The following is a 15,367-nucleotide window of genomic DNA, read 5'->3' as shown; positions in this document are numbered from 1 at the left end:
CCAAAAATTCTCCCCTCAATTTGAGGGAGCATCCACTTCTCAAAATCAAGGTTGTTAAGTCCTAACTCTGTGAAAACCTCTATCATTAGGAGCCTATTTAAATTTTTGTTTTTTATTTTCTAGTCTCATCTTATATCTATTTTTGAGTCTTGTTCTTAATTCATAATTAATAAAATTTAAAATTCATGTCTTAAAGCTATGAATGTCCTATGAATCCATCACCTCTCTTAAAAGAAAAATGCTTTAATCACAAAAGAACAAGAAGTACAGAATTTCGAATTTATCCTTGAAACTAGTTGAATTAGTTTGATGTGGTGACAATACTTTTTGTTTTCTGAATGAATGCTTGAACAGTGCATATGTCTTTTGAATTTGTTGTTTTGAGAATGTTAAAATTGTTGGCTCTTGAAAGAATAAGGGAAAAAGAGAACTATTATTGAGGATCTAAAAAAATCATCAGATTGATTCTTGAAGCAAGAAAAAGCAGTTATGTATTCGGTGGTAATACTGGAAGACAGAGTGCTTTGGGCCACAGCCAAGACTCATACACTAGCTATGTTCAAGAATCATTATACTTAACTAGGAGAATCAATAACACTATCTGAGTTCTGAGTTCCTATAGATGCCAATCATTCTGAACTTCAAAGGATAAAGTGAGATGCCAAAACTGTTCGGAAGCAAAAAGCTACTAGTCCCGCTCATCTAATTGGAGCTAAGTTTCCTTGATATTTTGGAGTCTATAGTATATTCTCTTCTTTTCATCCTACTTTGGTTTTCAGTTGCTTGGGGACAAGCAACAATTTAAGTTTGGTGTTGTGATGAGCGGATAATTTATACGCTTTTTGGCATTGTTTTTAGTATGTTTTTAGTATGATCTAGTTAGTTTTTAGTGTATTTTTATTAGTTTTTAGTTAAAATTCACTTTTCTGGACTTTACTATGAGTTTGTGTGTTTTTCTGTGATTTCAGGTATTTTCTGACTGAAATTGAGGGTCCTGAGCAAAAATCTGATTCAGAGACTGAAAAGGACTGCAGATGCTGTTGGATTCTGACCTCCCTGCACTCGAAGTGGATTTTCTGGAGCTACAGAAACCCAATTGGCGCGCTCTCAACGGCGTTGGAAAGTAGACATCCTGGGCTTTCCAGCAATATATAATAGTCCATACTTTGCCCGCGATTTGATGGCCCAAACCGGCGTTGCAAATCAGCCTCAGAATTCCCAGCGTTTAATGCTGGAACTGGCATAAAAATTGAAGTTAAACGCCCAAACTGGCATGAAAGCTGGCGTTTAACTCCAGAAAAAGTCTCTACACATGAAAGCTTCAATGCTCAGCCCAAGCACACACTAAGTGGACCCAGAAGTGGATTTTTACGTCATTTACTCATTTCTGTATACCCTAGGTTACTAGCTTACTATTAATAGGATCTTTTGACATTGTATCTGTACCTCATGACACTTTACACGTTTCTTTGTGTAATTTCCACGGCATGAGTCTCTAAACCCCATGGTTGGGGGTGAGGAGCTCTACTGTGTCTTGATGGATTAATGCAATTACTACTGTTTTCCATTCAATCATGCTTGCTTCCATTCTAAGATATCACTTGTTCTTAACCCAGATGAATGTGATGATCCGTGACACTCATCATATTCTCAATTATGAACATGTGCCTAACAACCACCTCCGTTCTATCTTAGATTGAGTAGATATCTCTTGGATTCCTTAACCAGGATCTTCGTGATATAAGCTAGAACTGATGGCGGCATTCAAGAGAATCCGGAAGGTCTAAACCTTGTCTGTGGTATTCTGAGTAGGATTCAATGATTGAATGACTGTGACGAGCTTCAAACTCCTGAGGGCGGGGCGTTAGTGACAGACGCAAAAGAATCACTAGATTCTATTCCGGCCTGATTGAGAACCGACAGATGGATAGCCGTGCCGTGACAGGGTGCGTTGAACATTTCCACTGAGAGGATGGGAGGTAGCCACTGACAACGGTGAAACCCTTGCATACAGCTTGCCATGGAAGGAGCCTTGCGTGCTTGAAGAAGAAGACAGTAGGAAAGCAGAGATTCAGAAGACCGAGCATCTCCAAAACCTCAACCTGTTCTCCATTACTGCAAAACAAGTACTTATTTCATGTTCTTTTACTTTTCACAATCAACCCTGATAATTATTGATATCCTGACTAAGATTTACAAGATAACCATAGCTTGCTTCAAGCCGACAATCTCCGTGGGATCGACCCTTACTCACGTAAGGTATTACTTGGACGACCCAGTGCACTTGCTGGTTAGTTGTGCGGAATTGCAAAAGTGTGATTGCAATTTCGTGCACCATTGCCCATCCGTCTCAAGCAAACCATATTCAAGTGGGAAAGTAACACTTAGGGATAAGAGATTTACCCACTTGAATGAAATGATGGATGATAGTCCCAATGATCTTGCAAGTTCCACTCCCTTATGTTTAGGAAAGGGTGGTCCCAATGGTTTAAATTCTTGTTCATGACTCCCAACCCTGGAATTCTAACCAATATTGATGCACATGTTTGCCCATTCTCTTGAGGATGACCCAAGAATAATACCCTCGGTTACTTTTTATTGGGGTTGACTTTGTGACAACCAACTCAAAATTTGATCGATAGGATTATATGTTGCTCTAGGACTATACTATGACAATGATTTTTTTCTATTGATGAAAATTCTAGACCGACCATAATCCTACCATCAAATTTTTGGCGCCGTTGCCAAGGAATGGTTGCAACGTGTGCTTTGAAATTGGTTATGTGAATATGTGAATATTGTAGATAGTTTACTTACTTTCATTATTTTGTTTTTAGTTTATATTTTCTTTAATGCATGAACTATGACTTCTATGTTGAATGACTCGGTCTCTTTCAGCACTCCCTTTAGCACTCCCACCAATGCTCTCTAGGGGAGCGCTACACACTTACGCACACACACTCACACATTGGGCACTCCCTCCAGTGCTCACACCAGCGCTCACTAGGGGAGCGCCACACCAACACACACACACGTACACACTGAGCGCTCCCTCCAGCGCTCACACCAGCACTCTCTAAGGGAGCGCCACACTTGCCCCAAACACTCATCACACTTGACATGGGCCATGACACCCTGTCACAAGCAACATCAAAGGCAGCGCTCTCTAAAGGCACTCACAAAAGAGCATAGCGCTCTCCTGGAAAGTGCCAGCGCTCGCATCAGCGCTCACTCCAAAGCTCACAAGCGAGTGCCTTCGACACTGGAGCAATGAAATTCTGAGGCCTGTGTGTACGCACAACGTGGTGAGCACATGCACAAGAGGAGATTTAGCAGAGTGTGCGCACGCACAGGCTAGCGTGCGTACGCACAAGAAGAAAAGTTCCCAGCGCTCTCCTGGGAGGTACCAGCGCTTAATCCAGCGCTCACTCCAGCGTTCATAAGATGTGAAGTACCAGCGCTCCCTCCAGCGCTCTCCTGGGAGGTACCAGCGCTCTCCTGGGAGGTACCCGTATGCGATGTGAAGTTCTAGGATTGCCTTCGGCGTCCCGGGGCCTTACATTTTACATCATTGGGCACTGTTACCATACTGAGAACCTCCGGTTCTCATCCCATACTTTGTTGTTGTTTTTCAGATGCAGGTCGTAATCTTCTTCGGTGAGATTGCGGATATGGTGACAGAACAGACTATGGTTCCTCTTTGGTTTAGTTTACATTACTTTGTTATAGTTACTCTCACATCTTTTTGTATATTTATCCTTATGGCCTTAAAGACTTACTTGAGAGGTAGGATGTATAAGCTGTTTTAATTCTAAAACTCTGTATAACTCTAATTGTAACTAGTCAGCTTAAAATCCGTAAGTTACGGCTAGTTCCATATGTTTATATTACTATATCTTTACATTTATTCTTTTCTCTTGCACCTATATACTGTATCTTGTACGTTGGTTTCGTGTGAATGTTTCGCGCTTCTGAAATTCTATTTTTGTGCTTACTTCTTCATCAGACTTCTAGATTATATTATTTCTTTCTATATATAAATATGTATAAGCCTTAGAATTATCATAACCTCTGATTAACCTTTGGCTTACGGCTAGAGGTAAAGCTTCGGGTAATTGGGGTGTCACATTTAGTGGTATCAGAGCGGTTCGTCCTCGTAAGCCTGAGGGATAGACCAATTGTGCTTCATTGCATACTCTGGGTCATTTTTCTTTCATGTTATTTAGGTTATCTACTTGATATTTCATAGCATACTTGTTTGTGAGTGCCTTTTTGGGATGATTGAAGCACTAGACCTTTGATATTGAGAGTGGTCACCTAATGGCCACTCGCAAACGAGGTCGTACGTGTTCATGAGGAGAGAATAGGAATGAACGACCGGCCGATAACCATGCCAAGTTCATGGCGAAAATGGCGAATATTGCAAACATCATGGGGACTACCGCTACTGCGATTCTGCAAGCTTTACAGAGGTTAAGCCAACTGGCCAGAAATCGGAACGGAAATAGTGAAGGAAATGCGAATGAGAATGCGGAAGGAAATGGAGATAACACGGGAGGTGCTCCGATGACCTTGGCGACCATTCTCAAGGTTCATCCTCTGATTTTTCGAGGTTCAACTAATCCCATGAAAGCAGATAATTGGTTCAAAGCTATAGAACGCGCACTGCAAGTGCAACATGTTCTGCGTAACCAATACATAGAGTTTGCTGCTTACCAACTTCGGGAAGAGGCCCAGCATTGGTGGCCGGCAGAATGCCGCTTGCAACGGCTCCAGAATGAAGATGTTCCTTGGGATGTATTTCAAACGGCCTTCTACAAGAAGTACTTCCCTGAGTCTGCAAGGGAAGCGAAGGAGATCGAACTGATGCAGCTGAAGCAAGGTTTTTTGTCTGTGGCAGATTATACCAGCAAATTTGAGGAACTTTGTAGGTTCTCTAGGGCATGTCAGGGTGCCCCAGAAACCTATGAAAGTTGGAAGTGTTTTTATAGGTAGTGTATCACGTATCAAAGGGTTTGAAGTACGACATCATGACTGCTGTGGCTCCTATAGAGATTCATATTTTCTCTGATTTGGTGAACAAGGTAAGAGTGGTTGAAGAATACGCAAAAATGGTAGCCTTGTCAAAGGGGACTTCTGGAGGAAATACTAGTAGGGAGCGTGACGATCACCTTGGACCAAGGGGATAAAACTTTAAAAGAAATGAACACACTCCTCAACATCTGTGAGGTCAAGGGGATTTCAGAAAGAACAACAATGCTCAGTTCCACATGGCAAAGGGAGATGGTCGATGCTACACTTGTGGATTACCAGGGCACCTTGCTAAGGACTGTCGTAGAGGAGGAACCGAGGTGTGGGTAAAAGTCAGCAACCAGGCTGTGTATTTATTTTGGAGGCACGTGAGGCGATGGGGTCGGATCCTCCGACGAGAGGTAAGCGTATGCTTTGAGTCTTATATTGTCTGGACCTGAGGTTAGTTTGGTTCTATATTTTGTAAAGTCATCATTAGAATTTCAAGAGCTTAGAGTTTTGTTAAAAGTAAACCATGGGTAAAGGAGAATTCTAGCGGCGGTAGCCGAGGATTTCGGACTTGTGATAACGAACGATCCGAGTTGGCATGTCGGAACGGTTACCAAGTATGACTAGAAGTCTTGGCGGTTCCCTGTATGGGCGATGGGTGTGGTTCAGCACTAGTGGCAATGGAAATACCGACTAACATCCTTGTGATTTTTAACTATGATTTTTGTCGTTTTAAGATTTAGAGTGGTTTTCAAATCTAGTTTGGAGCTTAGGTTTAAATGATTTGGTTTTAAAACTAGGATTTGAGCTTTTGATCAAATGATACGATTTAAAAAGGAAGGTGGGTTGTGTGATTTTAATAACTTGTGGTTTTGGTTTGCAAATTTATCTTATCCAAAAGGGATTCAAAGTGAAAGGTTTTGATTTAAGAATAAATGAATTTTTGAGCCTTTTAAAAAAACTTTTATAATGAACTGGTTTAGATTGAACTTGTTTTCACAGCTTTGCAAAATGTTACAAAAGCAGTCTTTGGTTTTAAAACGACGTCGAAAATTCTTGGTTTGGAAGATATTGTTTAAAAAGGGAAAGTGAGTTCTTTGATTATGTTCAATTGTGAATTTGGTTTCCAAATTATCTTATCGAAAAGAATTCAAACTGAAAGGTTTTATTTAAGAAAACTGTGATTTCAAGTGATTGACTTACTAGTAAATGATTTTTTACTCCTTTGAAAGAGCTTTAACAATGAACTCTTTTAGAATAAACTTGTTTTAAAGGTTTTGAAAAGTATTACAAAAATCGGTATTTTGGTTTAAAAGAAAGGATTTTTGGATTCCTAGTGACGATAATCAGAGTGACGCAGTGGAAGTTGTATGCCAAGTTGTCAAAGTATGAGTTCTGGAAGGAAGAAGTGAAGCTCTTAGGTCATGTGGTGAGCAAGGGAGAAATAGCCGTAGATCCTTATAAGGTAGAAATGGTAATGGGATGGAAAAGATCAACAAACAATGACGGAAGTCAGAAGCTTCTTGGGTTTAGCCGGATATTACCAGAGATTCATTGAAGGATTTGCCCGGATTGCATTACCGATGGCTAGGTTGACAAGAAAGGGAGCGCCTTTGTTTGGATGTCGGAGTGTGCAGAGAGTTTTCATATTTTGAAGCAGAAGTTAACTTTAGCACCTATTTTAATCTTGTTGGAATCGCATGAACCATTCAAAGTATACTATGATGCTTCTCTGAAGAGTGTAAGTTGTGTGTTGATGCAACACCAGAGTGTGGTGGCTTATGCATTGTGTCAGCTGGGACCGCATGAGGTGAACTATTCAACTCATGATCTGGAATTAGCGGCAATTGTGTTTGCACCGGAAATTTGGAGGCACCACCTGTGCGGAGTGAGGTTTAGTGTCTTTTCTAATCATAAGAGTCTCAAGTATGTCTTTGATCGGAAAGAGCTTAAAAATGCGTTGGAGAAGACAGATGGAGTTGCTAAAGGATTAAGATTTTGAACTGAGTTATAACCCTGGAAAGGCAAAAGTGATCGCAGGTGCTTCGGGTCGAAAATCTTTAACAATTGCTTGGGTGAGAATCGAGGAAGAGGAGTTAGTGGATAAGTATGTGGATCTTAAGTTGGACAATGGTGGGGTGGCCGAAGGAGCTTGTTTGAACCAGTTGTAGATTTCAAGCACGTTTAAGATGGAGATTCAGAGGGCTCAGCAAGAGGAGCGGAAGCTTCAGAAATTGTTGCAACTAGTTGGTGATAAGAGGCGTGAAGAATTCGCTAAGGATGGTGAAAGATTGTGGAGAGATAGGGGGAGAGTTGGCAAATAGAATGTCGAAAGCTTAAGGCAAGACTTGTTGTTGGGGGCTCACTACAGTGGATTTTCTGTTCGTCCCGGAAGCACGAAGATGTATTGTAACTTAAAGAAGATGTTCTGGTGTCCTGGGATGAAAGGTGACGTAGCTACAGTGGCATCCAAGTGTTTGAAGTGTCAGAAGACGAAGATAGAGCATTGATGAATCCATATTTGACGATATATTTGGGTTTAATTTGAGTGGATCTCATTATATAAACCCACATTTATTCATGAAAATAGCATGCTTTTGTGTTTTCTCTCTAAATTGTGTCTAATTGTGAAAATATGCTATTTTGTTAGTGATTTTAATCCCACTTTTATGCCATTCGATGCCATGACATGTTTGATGAGTGATTTTAGGTCCTAGAGGCAAGTTTGGCAAGGCAAAAGTGGAAGGAAGCATGTACAAAGGGAGAAAACATGAAGAGAACAAAGGAGAAGCACACATTGGAATGTGCGTGTGCACAACTACCGGTGCATACGCACAAGAGGAAAATCAGCATGTATGCGTACGCACACACCTGTGCGTACGCACAGGTCTCAGCGCGTGACTCATTTAATGAAAATCGTTGGGGCGATTTCTAGGCCTCTAGAGCCCAGTTTTTGGACTTTTTGAAGCTAATTCTTCCTATATTAGAGAAGGCCTCACTCCATGTGAAAAGGGGGGAGAAATTAGGGTTAGTTTAGCATTATGTAGGTTGTTTTCTAGAGAGAGAAGCTCCCCCCTCTCTCTAGATATAGGGTTCTTAGTTTACTTTACTTGTAATTTCCCTTTTTAATTCTTGTTTTCATATAGTCTCTTCTACCTTTCCTTGTTTTATTGTCGTAATTTTCCTTGTTTATCTTGCTACTTTCTCACTTTAGTTGCCTTTTATGTTTATGAACACTCTTGTCATTCTGATTTACATTTAATGCAATTTTATGTTTCATGTCAATTTAGTGCCTTATTAAGTTGCTATCTTTATTTCCCTTACTTGGTAGTTGTAGCATTTATTATTTCTTATCATTTACCATGCTTTCTTTTCATACCCACCAAGTGTTTGATAAAATGCTTGGTTAGGTTTTTACATAGTTTTTCTCACTCTTGGTTGAAAAATTGAATGGTTTGGGTGAATTTGAGTGGTGGATGTCCATTCCACATTGTGTGAGGATTGTTAATTAACTTGGTTTCCACTAACGCTAGCCTTTCACTAAGTTAATTAGTGAGTTGGCTCTGATTTGTGGATTGAGGTTAATTATGCCCTTTTGACTTATCCTCGATGTAGGGTTGACTAATTCGGATTAATTCACACACAATTACCATGTTTGTGGGCCACTACTAGGATAGCAAGCCCTAATTACCCAATCCTCACCAAGAGCTCTTTTAGTATTTGAATTCTATTTTCATTGCCTTTACTTGCCTTCATTTAATTTCTTGCATGTTAAGTTACCTTTTTGCCTTTTAAATTTCTTGCCAATCACTATCATCCAACCCCCATTTTCTCATAGCCAATAATAGAGTACTTTAATTGCAACTTCAAGGGAAGATGACCCAGGAGCTAATTACTCCCGGTTATTTTGTATTGTGACGTTATTATTTGATCTTGAGAATTCATTGTTGGTTTGGACTATGCTACCAACGAATTGATCCTTGTTTTGATTGATTTCAAACTATGCAATAGTTCTCTTGTCAAATTTTGCGCCGTTGCCGGGGAGTTGCAATAGTGTTTATTATTGGCTATTGTAAATATGTAAATATGTGAATAGTTGTTTTTGATTGTGAATATGTTTATATGTGCATGTGTAAATAGCTTTCTTTGATTGTTTGCTTGTTTTTGCTACTCTTGGGAGTTCATTTTATTTGTTCTTATTATCTTTGGTTTTTGTTTTCTTTTTATCCTATGAATTCTCACCCATTGCATTGTGAGTTTTGTGCTATTGTGCCATAGGAATTGAAAATTTCAATTGCTTGTTACCTAGATGGAATGAAGGAAATTCACAATAAGATCTTGGTCCAAAAGTTTTGGAGCCTCAAAAGCCTTGGAGAATACAAGCTTGGGTGGGATTTCAAGGAGGTTTGATGAGAGCTCTTGGTATGCGAAATTGTGATCAATACTTTTCACAACTCAAATAATCCCCGGTAATGAATCCAAAAACTTGGTGTTCAATACCATGGCATAAACACAACTTCGCACAACTAACCAGCAAGTGTACTGGGTCGTCCAAGTAATAAACCTTACGCGAGTAAGGGTCGATCCCACAGAGATTGTTGGTATGAAGCAAGCTATGGTCACCTTGTAAATCTTAGTCAGGCAAACTCAAATGGGTATGGTGATAAACGCATAAAACATAAAGATAAAGATAGAGATACTTATGTAATTCATTGGTAGGAACTTCAGATAAGCGTATGAAGATGTTGTCCCTTCTGTCTCTCTGCTTTCCTACTGCCTTCATCCAATCCTTCTTACTCCTTTCTATGGCAAGCTTAAGCAAGGGTTTCACCGTTGTCAGTGGCTACCTCTCATCCTCTCAGTGAAAATGTTCAACGCACCCTGTCACGACACGGCTATCCATCTGTCGGTTCTCGATCAGGCCGGAATAGAATCCAGTGATTCTTTTGCGTCTGTCACTAACGCCCCGCCTTCAGGAGTTTGAAGCACGTCACAGTCATTCAATCATTGAATCCTACTCAGAATACCACAGACAAGGTTAGACCTTCCAGATTCTCTTGAATGCCGCCATCAGTTCTAGCCTATACCACGAAGATTCCGGTTAAAGAATCCAAGAGATATTCACCCAATCGAAGGTAGAACGGACGTGGTTGTCAGTCACACGTTCATAGGTGAGAATGATGATGAGTGTCACGGATCATCACATTCATCAAGTTGATGAACAAGTGATATCTTAGAACAAGAACAAGCGGAATTGAATAGAAGAACAATAGTAATTGCATTAATACTCGAGGTACAGCAGAGCTCCACACCTTAATCTATGGTGTGTAGAAACTCCACCGTTGAAAATACATAAGAACAAGGTCTAGGCATGGCCGAATGGCCAGCCTCCCAATGAGGGTTCAATCATCAAAACATGATCAAAATATCCAAAAGATTGAAAAGATCCCCAATACAATAGTAAAAGGTCCTACTTATAGAAAACTAGTAGCCTAGGGTGTACAGAGATGAGTAAATGACATAAAAATCCACTTCCGGGCCCACTTGGTGTGTGCTTGGGCTGAGCATTGAAGCATTTTCGTGTAGAGACTCTTCTTGGAGTTAAACATCAGCTTTGGTGCCAGTTTGGGCGTTTAACTCCCATTTTGGTGCCAGTTCCGGCGTTTAACGCTGGGATTTCTGAGGGTGACTTTGTACACCGGTTTGGGCCATCAAATCTTGGGCAAAGTATGGACTATCATATATTGCTGGAAAGCCCAGGATGTCCACTTTCCAACGACGTTGAGAGCGCGCCAATTGGGCTTCTGTAGCTCCAGAAAATCTACTTTGAGTGAAGAGAGGTCAGAATCCAACAGCATCTGCAGTCCTTTTCAGTCTCTGAATCAGATTTTTGCTCAGGTCCCTCAATTTCAGCCAGAAAATACCTGAAATCACAGAAAAACACACAAACTCATAGTAAAGTCCAGAAAAGTGAATTTTAACTAAAAACTAGTAAAAATATACTAAAAACTAACTAGATCATACTAAAAACATACTAAAAACAATGCCAAAAAGCGTACAAATTATCCGCTCATCACAACACCAAACTTAAATTGTTGCTTGTCCTCAAGCAACTGAAAATCAAACAAGATAAAAAGAAGAGAATATGCAATGAATTCCAAAAACATCTATGAAGATCAGTATTAATTAGATGAGCGGGGCTTTTAGCTTTTTGCCTCTGAATAGTTTTCGCATCTCACTCTATCCTTTGAAATTCAGAATGATTGGCTTCTTTAGGAACTCAGAATCCAGATAGTGTCATTGATTCTCCTAGTTAAGTATGATGATTCTTGAACATAGCTACTTATTGAGTCTTGGCCGTGGCCCAAAGCACTCTGTCTTCCAGTATTATCACCGGATACATACATGCCACAGACACATAATTGGGTGAACCTTTTCAGATTGTGACTCAGCTTTGCTAGAGTCCCCAACTAGAGGTGTCCAGGGTTCTTAAGCACACTCTTTTTTCCTTGGATCATAACTTTATTTCTTTCTTTTTCTTTCTTTTTCTCTTTTTCTTTCTCTTTTTTTTCGAAATTTTTTTTTTTGTATTCACTGCTTTTTCTTGCTTCAAGAATCATTTTTATGATTTTTCAGATCCTCAGTAACATGTCTCCTTTTTCATCATTCTTTCAAGAGCCATCATTCATGAACCACAAATTCAAAAGACATATGCACTGTTTAAGCATACATTCAGAAAACACAAGTATTGCCACCACATCAAAATAATCAAACTGTTATAAAATTCAAAATTCATGCAATTCTTTTCTTTTTCAGTTAAGAAAATTTTTCATTTAAGAAAGGTGATGGATTCATAGGACATTCATAACTTTAAGGCATAGACACTAAGACACTAATGATCACAAGACACAAACATGGACAAACATAAGCATTAATTTTCGAAAAAACAGAAGTATAAAGAACAAGGAAATTAAAGAACGGGTCCACCTTAGTGATGGCGGCTCTTTCTTCCTCTTGAAGATCCTATGGAGTGCTTGAGCTCCTCAATGTCTCTTCCTTGTCTTTGTTGTTCCTCTCTCATGACTCTTTGATCTTCTCTAATTTCATGGAGGATGATGGAGTGTTCTTGCTGCTCCACCCTTAGTTGTCCCATGTTGGAACTCAATTCTCCTAGGGAGGTGTTTAGTTGCTCCCAATAGTTTTGTGGAGGAAAGTGCATCCCTTGAGGTATCTCAGGGGTCTCTTGTGTGCTCCATCCTCTTCTTAGTGATGGGCTTGTCCTCATCAATAGGGATGTCTCCCTCTATGTCAACTCCAACTGAATAACAGAGGTGACAAATGAGATGAGGAAAGGCTAACCTTGCCAAGGTAGAGGACTTGTCCGCCACCTTATAGAGTTCTTGAGCTATAACCTCATGAACTTCTATTTCTTCTCCAATCATGATGCTATGAATCATGATAGCCCGGTCTATGGTAACTTCGGACCGGTTGCTAGTGGGAATGATTGAGCATTGAATAAACTCCAACCATCCTCTAGCCACGGGCTTGAGGTCATGCCTTCTCAATTGAACCGGCTTCCCTCTTGAATCTCTCTTCCATTGGGCGCCCTCTTCACATATGACTGTGAGGACTTGGTCCAACCTTTGATCAAAGTTGACCCTTCTAGTGTAAGGGTGTTCATCTCCTTGCATCATGGGCAAGTTGAATGCCAGCCTTACATTTTCCAGACTAAAAACCAAGTATTTCCCCCGAACCATAGTAAGCCAATTCTTTGGATCCGGGTTCATACTTTGGTCATGGTTCTTGGTGATCCATGCATTGGCATAGAACTCTTGAACCATCAAGATTCTGACTTGTTGAATGGGGTTGATAAGAACTTCCCAACCTCTTCTTCGGATCTCATGTCGGATCTCCGGATATTCACTCTTTTTGAGTGAGAAAGGGACCTCGAGGATCACCTTCTTCAAGGCCACAACTTCATAGAAGTGGTCTTGATGCACCCTTGAGATGAATCTCTCCATCTCCCATGACTCGGAGGTAGAAGCTTTTGCCTTCCCTTTCCTCTTTCTAGAGGTTTCTCCGGCCTTGGATGCCATAAATGGTTATGGAAAAATAAAAAGCAATGCTTTTACCACACCAAACTTAAAAGGTTTGCTTGTTCTCGAGCAAAAGAAGAAAGAAGAGAGTAGAAGAAGAAGAAATGAGGAAGAAGGGAATGGCTTTGTGTTCGGCCAAAAAGGGGGAAGAAGTGGTGTTTAGGTTGTGTGAAAATGAAGGAGTGAAGATGGGTTTATATAGAAGGGGGGGGCTTGGTTCGGTCATGTATGGGAGGGTTTGGGAGGGAAAGTGGTTTGAATTTGAAGGGTGAGGTAGGTGGGGTTTTATGAAGGATGGATGTGAGTGGTGAAGAGAAAGATGGGATTTGATAGGTGAAGGGTTTTTGGGGAAGAGGTGTTGAGGTGATTGGTGAATGGGTGAAGAAGAGAGAGAGTGGTGGGGTAGTTGGGGATCCTGTGGGGTCCACAGATCCTGAGGTGTCAAGGAAAAGTCATCCATGCACCAAATGGCAAGCAAAAATGCGTTTTTAGCCAATTCTGGCATTAAACGCCGGGCTGGTGCCCATTTCTGGCGTTTAACGCCAGCTTCTTACCCTTTTCTGGCGTTTAACACCAGTCTGGTGCCCCTTTCTGGCGTTAAACGCCCAGAATGGTGCCAGACTGGGCGTTAAACGCCCAACAGCTAGCCTCACTGGCGTTTAAACGCCAATGGGTTCTTCCTCCAAGGTGTGGTGTTTTTCTTTCTGTTTTTCATTCTGTTTTTGCTTTTTTCATTGATTTTGTGACTTCTCATGATCATCAACCTACAAAAGGCATAAAATAACAAAAGAAAATAGATGAAATATAACATTGGGTTGCTTCCCAACAAGCGCTTCTTTAATGTCATTAGCTTGACAGAGGACTCTCATGGAGCCTCAGAAATGCTCAGAGCTATGTTGGAACCTCCCAACACCAAACTTAGAGTTTGAATGTGGGGGTTCAACACCAAACTTAGAATAAGACACTAATGAGAATGCATATGAGACACATAAACACTCAAGTCAAGAGAATTCAAAGATCAGAGTAAGAAATCATCAAGAATTACTTGAAGATCCTTAAGACACATGAATGAATGCATGCATTTGACACCAAACTTAAAATGAGAATAGTGTCTCAAACAAGAAACTTTTTTGGATTTTATAATTTTGTAAATTTTTTGTGCTTTTTCGAAAATAAAGTGGAAAAGAAAATAAAGGTATCAAAATTCTTAATGAGAATTCCAGGAATCATGCAATGTTAGTCTAAAGCTTCAGTCTAAAGGAATTAGACATGGCCAGCCAAGCTTCAGCAGAACATTGCATTCAAGAGCTAAATTGATGAAGATCAATCAGCTTTAGTGATGATAAGAACATCACTTTGAAACACTAGAAGTCATTCTTAAGAACTCTGAAGAAAAAAAATACCTAATCTAAGCAACAAGATGAACCGTCAGTTGTCCAAACTCAACAATCCCCGGCAACGGTGCCAAAAACTTGGTATGCGAAATTGTGATCAATACTTTTCACAACTCAAATAATCCCCGGTAATGAATCCAAAAACTTGATGTTCAATACCATGGCATAAACACAACTTCGCACAACTAACCAGCAAGTGTACTGGGTCGTCCAAGTAATAAACCTTACACGAGTAAGGGTCGATCCCACAGAGATTGTTGGTATGAAGCAAGCTATGGTCACCTTGTAAATCTTAGTCAGGCAAACTCAAATGGGTATGGTGATAAACGCATAAAACATAAAGATAAAGATAGAGATACTTATGTAATTCATTGGTAGGAACTTCAGATAAGCGTATGAAGATGCTGTCCCTTTCGTCTCTCTACTTTCCGACTGCCTTCATCCAATCCTTCTTACTCCTTTCCATGGCAAGCTTAAGCAAGGGTTTCACCGTTGTCAGTGGCTACCTCCCATCCTCTCAGTGGAAATGTTCAACGCACCCTGTCACGGCACGGCTATCCATCTGTCGGTTCTCGATCAGGCCGGAATAGAATCCAGTGATTCTTTTGCGTCTGTCACTAACGCCCCGCCTTCAGGAGTTTGAAGCACGTCACAGTCATTCAATCATTGAATCCTACTCAGAATACCACAGACAAGGTTAGACCTTCCGGATTCTCTTGAATGCCGCCATCAGTTCTAGCCTATACCACGAAGATTCCGGTTAAAGAATCCAAGAGATATTCACCCAATCGAAGGTAAAACGGAGGTGGTTGTCAGTCACACGTTCATAGGTGAGAATGATGATGAGTGTCACGGATC

Source organism: Arachis hypogaea, chromosome 2, assembly GCF_003086295.3.
Source record: "Arachis hypogaea cultivar Tifrunner chromosome 2, arahy.Tifrunner.gnm2.J5K5, whole genome shotgun sequence".
Taxonomy (NCBI): domain Eukaryota; kingdom Viridiplantae; phylum Streptophyta; class Magnoliopsida; order Fabales; family Fabaceae; genus Arachis; species Arachis hypogaea.
This window is presented reverse-complemented; position numbering follows the sequence as displayed.